The sequence below is a fragment of the Galeopterus variegatus genome, unplaced genomic scaffold (assembly GCF_000696425.1).
Source record: "Galeopterus variegatus unplaced genomic scaffold, G_variegatus-3.0.2 Scaffold629, whole genome shotgun sequence".
Lineage (NCBI taxonomy): Eukaryota > Metazoa > Chordata > Mammalia > Dermoptera > Cynocephalidae > Galeopterus > Galeopterus variegatus.
Genome location: NW_007726740.1, coordinates 35974 through 42161, shown reverse-complemented (window position 1 = coordinate 42161; position 6188 = coordinate 35974).

Sequence of the window (6188 nt, the reverse complement as noted above, 5' to 3'; positions counted from 1 at the left end):
AAAATTTACCTAACTATATATCAATGACATTTCATAATAATACACATAGACCTAAATATCTATTTCTCTCTCTCTCTCTGGTCATAGATGCACTTACATATGTAATTATTTTACATAAGTGGGGTCAGGTTGAATATACTGGGTTGTTATTTTAAATGTTTTCCTCTTTTTTGCTTGAGTGATTTACCTTTCAGGACTCTCCCTATGGCAATTACATAAGAAATAAACAGGATGCAGACAGGAACGGAGGCTGGAGAGAAGAGATTGCTATTGGGTCTCAGGCAAAAGATGGGGTGGCCTAGCTAAGGGGGAGGCTGTGGGATAGTTATTTGGGGTATCCCTGTTGAGTTCTCCAGAAGATTGCTGGTTCTGGGATCACAGTTTAGAAGGGACACCCAACAGTCTTGTGAGGCAAGATCGTTTAGGGAAGAGAGCTGGGTTCTGGTCCATAGCTGTGTGATATTGGGCAAGTCATTCAAACTCTCTGAGCCTCACTTTCCTATCTACAAAATGGGATCAACCGTACCCCATATGATCCCCATGAGGATTAACTGAAACGGCTCACGTGGGAGGCACTTAATCCCCCACCTAGTGTGTGATAGACACAGTGAATAATGAAAACACACACTTCCCCCCAAGTAGCCAGCTCCTCACAGACGGGTCCCTTCTCCACCTGCCACTCCCCAGCCAGGGCTACCCACCATAGGGCCCATCTGCACCTCTCAACTAACCTGTGTCTACCCCAAATTCTGAAGGGAGCTGCAAGCAGCCAGGCAGGAACCTAGAAATCCCCCAAAGGATATTTCCCCCTGTCTAGCTCTTAACCCTGTTCATGACGCCAATTGTAAAGCTACTCGACCACACCAGTTGTCGGGCTCTTTTACCTGCTGGTAATCCTGCACCGACTGGGCCGACTGTTGAGCTAGGGCTGGGTTTGGAGCTCCCAGAGCCCTGAAGCCCGTTGACAGACTGCGTCACAAACCCTTCATACACCAGGCTGGGTCACCAGACACACACACACAGGCACACAGACAGACACACAAAGATACAGACACACACAAACAGCCAAGCACAGAGACAGGAGCACACACAGAGATGCTCAGAGGGACACAGGGAGCACAGGCCTCCCTGCAGAAGCAGCAGGAGGAGGACAGGAGGGAGAAAGGGAAGCAAAGGGAAAAAGAGCAGGAGAAAGGGTGAGGAGGGGGGGAGGGGAAGAGGAAGTGGAGGGGTCCCAGCTTCAGGAGCTTGGGCCCAGGCCAGGCCCAGTCTTGAAAGGGGGCAGATAGGGCAGCGAGGTGCCAGACATGACTTGGGCAGGGAGGACATTGACACAGACCCATCCTTGCACTGCCTGTGATTTCACTGGAACAGGACATCTCCGAGGTCTTGCCTAGTGACAAGGGCCCAAGGACAATGCCATCAGGTGGGCTAGAGTGGGCACTGAGGCACTCCAGGAAGGGGTAAGGAACTTCGGCGTGGGCCTCACTGAGGCCTCTTAACCCCCCAGTGCTCGTGGCTGTGCCGGAGGCTGGCAGGCCAGGGCAGCAGCCGGCCGGGACTGCTTCCCTGGGTTGCAGACAGCCTGGCTCCAGGCCCACCTCCCGGTGCCCTGGGCCTGACATCTTTTGGGCAGAGCCGCGGTGCCCAGGGAGAGTGTGGATGGTGTTAGTAAACACGCTTTCTTGCGCCCAGCCTGGCAGGGCCTGTGGGCAGCGGGAGGGCGAGGAGCTGGCAGCTCCCACGGCTGGGCAGGCCGGGCAGGCCGGGCAGGAGGCCGGGCGGGCAGACAGGCGGGCGGGCCGCCCCGCACAGCCACGCCAAGGCCCAGAATGGAGCAGCTGCTCCCGTCGCCATGGAGACGGGGCCTGAACAATGAGCAGCCCGAGCTGCAGCACGGCCGCCTGGCATGTGGCCTCACCCCTGCACACACACGCAAGCACACGCGTGCACACGCGTGCACACACACAGCCCAGGCTTCCCTGCTGGAGAAGCAAGAGGGGGAGGAAGAGGCAGAGAGAGGAGAGAGTGAGCGGAGGACAGATCGAGGGACAGAAAAGGAAGGAGGGGGTGAGGAGGGGAGCGCGGGGCCACAGCTCCATTGCTGCGGCAAAAACCTCCCCCTTTGATTCTAGCTAAAAATGTGTTTTCAAAAACAAGCGAGGTTTTCAGAGGGTCATGTGGTGCCCTGGATTCTTGTGTAACAGGAGAGCTAAAAGGGGTTTCTAATTAGCAAAAGGCATCTTGAATCAAATCACCTTCCACTCAGGGAAGGGTAGTTGAGAGGGCCTAACGGAGCTCTAAGTCCCAGGAAATTAGAAGAACGCTTTTCTAAACGGACCTAAATCCCATGTAATTCCTCCTTGGAGATAATGCGAAGAGGAGGCCGAAATGTTTAACCACAGGAAATGGCGAGCCTGGAAAAGGCCTGATCTGGCCCCTCAGGAAGGCAGAGGGCAGCTGTGTCCGGAGGCCTGAGGGGACCAGGGCGCGCAGGAGGGAAGCCGGGTAGGCATCTGGTTGTGGGGCTCGTGGGCGTCTTCTGAGCACTTCCTTTGTGCAAGACGCTGTTTTGATGACTGACAGAGAGAGATGACCAGGCCATCCCCTGTCCTCTTGGAGCTCCCAGGACCCCAGGGGGAGGCAGGGCCACCATGGGTACCAGGCATCTGCATTTGGACAGGGTGAGCAGACTCACCCTCTGTAGACACTCTCCCACTCACCAGCTGGTGCCAGACAGGCCCTTTGCTGGATCCTAGTTTCTGAAGTGGAAACCCAGGTCGAGCATCTGAGCCTTCCAGAACCACTGTCCAAGAACTGGCCAATCCCATCCTAATGTCCATAAAGTTCTTAACGTCCCAGGAAGTGGCTTGATTTCTCTTGGCTTTGCCTCATTCCTTCCTGTTTCAGAGCAGGTGAACCCAGAGGGTTTGCTAGACCCTTTGAGTAGAAACAACAGGACTACTCGCTAGTTGGCCAAATGGGATATAAGAACTGCCGGGATATTTTAGAGATTCCGGTGTCCACTTCCCACCCCCAATTCAGAAAGAACATACTTTTCAGATCATAGCCAGTGAATGCTAGAGCTGAAATGGGAAACTCGTGAAGTCTGACATCCAAGCAGTGCAGGGAACAGGGGCAGGGGGGACAGGGGATGGGAACATGAGAAGGCAGAACGAGGCATCGACCATCTCTCTGGGGACAGAGGTTAAAAAGTGAAATGAAAAGACAAGAGAAATAGAACACATTGGAAAGGAGGAAGGGGGCTGGGAAAGAAAAGGTAATTTGTGAGGGATTGTGGAGAAGAGGTGTCTTCTGGCCATAAATCTCACAAACTGAGTCAGGTACTAGTAGGTTCCAGCAACCACATCAAACTACAGCTAAGAAATACTGTACAGCCGGTCCTTCGCTTCCAGGCATCTAAAACTGTAGGCATCGCAAAAGCTGAAACATCGTAGACACTCATTGGAAGGAAGCATTGAGCACTAGGACCGAGCCGGGCCCCTTCCCCACATCCCCACTCCCCTCTCCCCTGCCCGGCATCCCTCTCTGGAAGGTTCTAGCAGCTCTGAGAAGCCATCTGCGCCGGCTCAGAAGTGGCGGAGGGGGAATTAAAACCACGAAAGGAAGGATCAGAGAGAGACTCTCTCCCCCTCAAGAGCCACTTTAGTAGATGAAAAAAGCCAGGCGATTTTTAATCATCACAAATTGTTGAGCCTCTAATTCCATCTCTTCTGAAGCCCAGGCAGCCTCCCCTGGTGCCTGACTGATGCTCTTCAGTGGTCCGGGCTCTGACCAGGCCTGGAGCCCACCTTCAACCCCCTCCCCACTTCCTGGACCCTCTGCCTGTCCTCCCAGGTCCCTGACGAGGCCAAGCCAGCTTGACCCTGCTTATCTAAGGAGATCTGACAGGACTCCAGCCCTCAGGGGTATGGCCGCTGGCAAAACACATGGTGCATCGTAAATAGGACTTCCTTTTAGGAAATGAGCCACTGTAATTAAATCCCCATTCATTTTTTGTAACATACACACAGAGACAAATAGATCTTTATCCTTTGGAGGCACAGAAGAGAAATGGCTTGTGGGGAACAGAGATTCTCTGGTGTCAATGCATATGAAAGTCTTCCTAGATCCAGGTGGAATGAGAACCCCGAATTCTCCAGACCAGTTTGTAGCCTGAGTGGGGGAGCGGCTCTTTTTCCCCTTTCCAGGACAAGCTAGGAAGCATTTTGAAATGGAAGAATGTGTTTACGTCAAATTTGGGTCAAGGATGCAATTGTCTCTTCCCGTTCTACCATCGCACGACAGAGCAAACCCAGGAGCAAAGCTGAAATTAGATTCATTTCATCTGGCTTAATTGGATTGGGTCCAGCTGGACTGAGCCCCAGCTGTGAGCCAAGCACCGGGCTAGGCCCTGTGGAGGGACACAGGGAGCTGGGGAGCCCGAGGGATGCCTGACCAGTGCACAATGCTGAGTTCCACAAATAAGGGATGCACCGTGAGGGGCTTGGCAGGGGGTGACCAGAGAGCTGAGCCTAGAGGGAAGACTAAGATTTCTTGCACAGACTGGAGTGACAGCATCCGGGGAGGAGAGGTATGGGGGTGGGGGGAAGGAGAGAGAGAGAACTGTCCAGTGGTAGAGTCACAGGGTCCATGGGGAGTATGGCTGCAGAAGAGAAGACATCTCTCCTGTCTATAGGAAACAACAAGACCCGATATTAGATTTTCTCAGAATGACATTTTCTCTCATGAAGGCCATGCAGTAGGCAAAACGAAACAACCCCAAAACTGTGTCTACAGTTGAGTCATATGGGAAAGGCACTGAGAGGTGATGTGCGGGGGGTGTCTGAGGTGAAGGGTCAGGGGGTCAACCTGGAGTCACTCAAAAACCCTCAACATTGCAAATACCACGGGCCCTTCCCTGTCCCTACTACATTTGAAATAAGTAGAAATCCACAAAGCTTCTTTGAGATGCAAATATTGCATAGTGCATGGGGCTTGCTCGCAGTTCAGATCACTATCACCATAAAATACAGTGTCCACTGTGCCGGGGCTTTCAGTAAGGCCTTGGGCTGGTTGACCCCAAGTAGGCGAAATGGCAGATGATACCAAGGCTTTGTACAAGAACAAGCAGAAAGTGCTAAGGACCATTTGTAAATGACACCTAAGTGCTGGGGGAAAAGCCATCTCCCCTTGTGGTGACGAGGGCAGGCCACATTGTGTGTGATTCAAGACCCATGGCTTGCTTATGTTTGAATCCTGGCTCTGAAGTCTACTGGCTGTGTGACTTTTAGTAAGATACTAAACCTCTCTGTGCTCCAGTTGGTTTCCTCTTCTGTAAAATAGGGATGCTAATAACACAACTTCCGCTTCCTTGGGTTGTTGTGCTGATCGCATGAACTAATATCTGTAAAGCACTTAAGACAGTGTGGGGCACCAATAAGTACTTTAAGTGTCTGTTGTTATTGTTACTGAATGAATGCTATATGTAGATATGTGAATTTTTGGCACCTGGGCAGATTACAAAAATAAAAACAAGCTTTCTTTGTAGTGGATGCTGTTCAGAGATGAACTGGACCCCTTGGGAAGGAGCATTCACATTTGTGCCCAACAGGGACATCGCAGAAGGACACCAAGCATCAGACAGGCACTGGACTAGCTGACCATTGAGGACCCTTCTGGCCCTGCAACTCTGTGACCATCTTTCTGTCACACATGGAGGGGAGTCTTCCCCCCGTGTCCCTGGGCCATGTAAAGGGGAAAGAAGGGCACACTGGCTGTGATGTCCCCTCACACGTCCTGCTGGGATCCTCCCCTGCTTCTGTACCCACCACCCAGGTAACACTGAGCGCATTGGAGAATGACACGCAGGGGGGGACCCACACAGTCATCCACAGCTCCAAATATCTTTGGACTTTGCAACATACCCCAAAGAGCAAGGAAGGAAAAACAATAGTTACAGGGTTTTACCTTCTCTCTCTTGCCTCCTCCCCCAACCCCTCTCCCTGTCTCTTTCCCTTGAAACAATATCAAGTTGGAAACCTTGCCCTAAGTCCCATACAGCTAATCACTGGCTGGGCACCAAGAAAACCCAGGTTCCTTCCTCCCTGACCTCAGCCACCTCCATGTGCTGCTCCACAGTTTGCAAAGGGCTTTCCAGTAGAGCATTCTCATCTGCCCCACAGCAG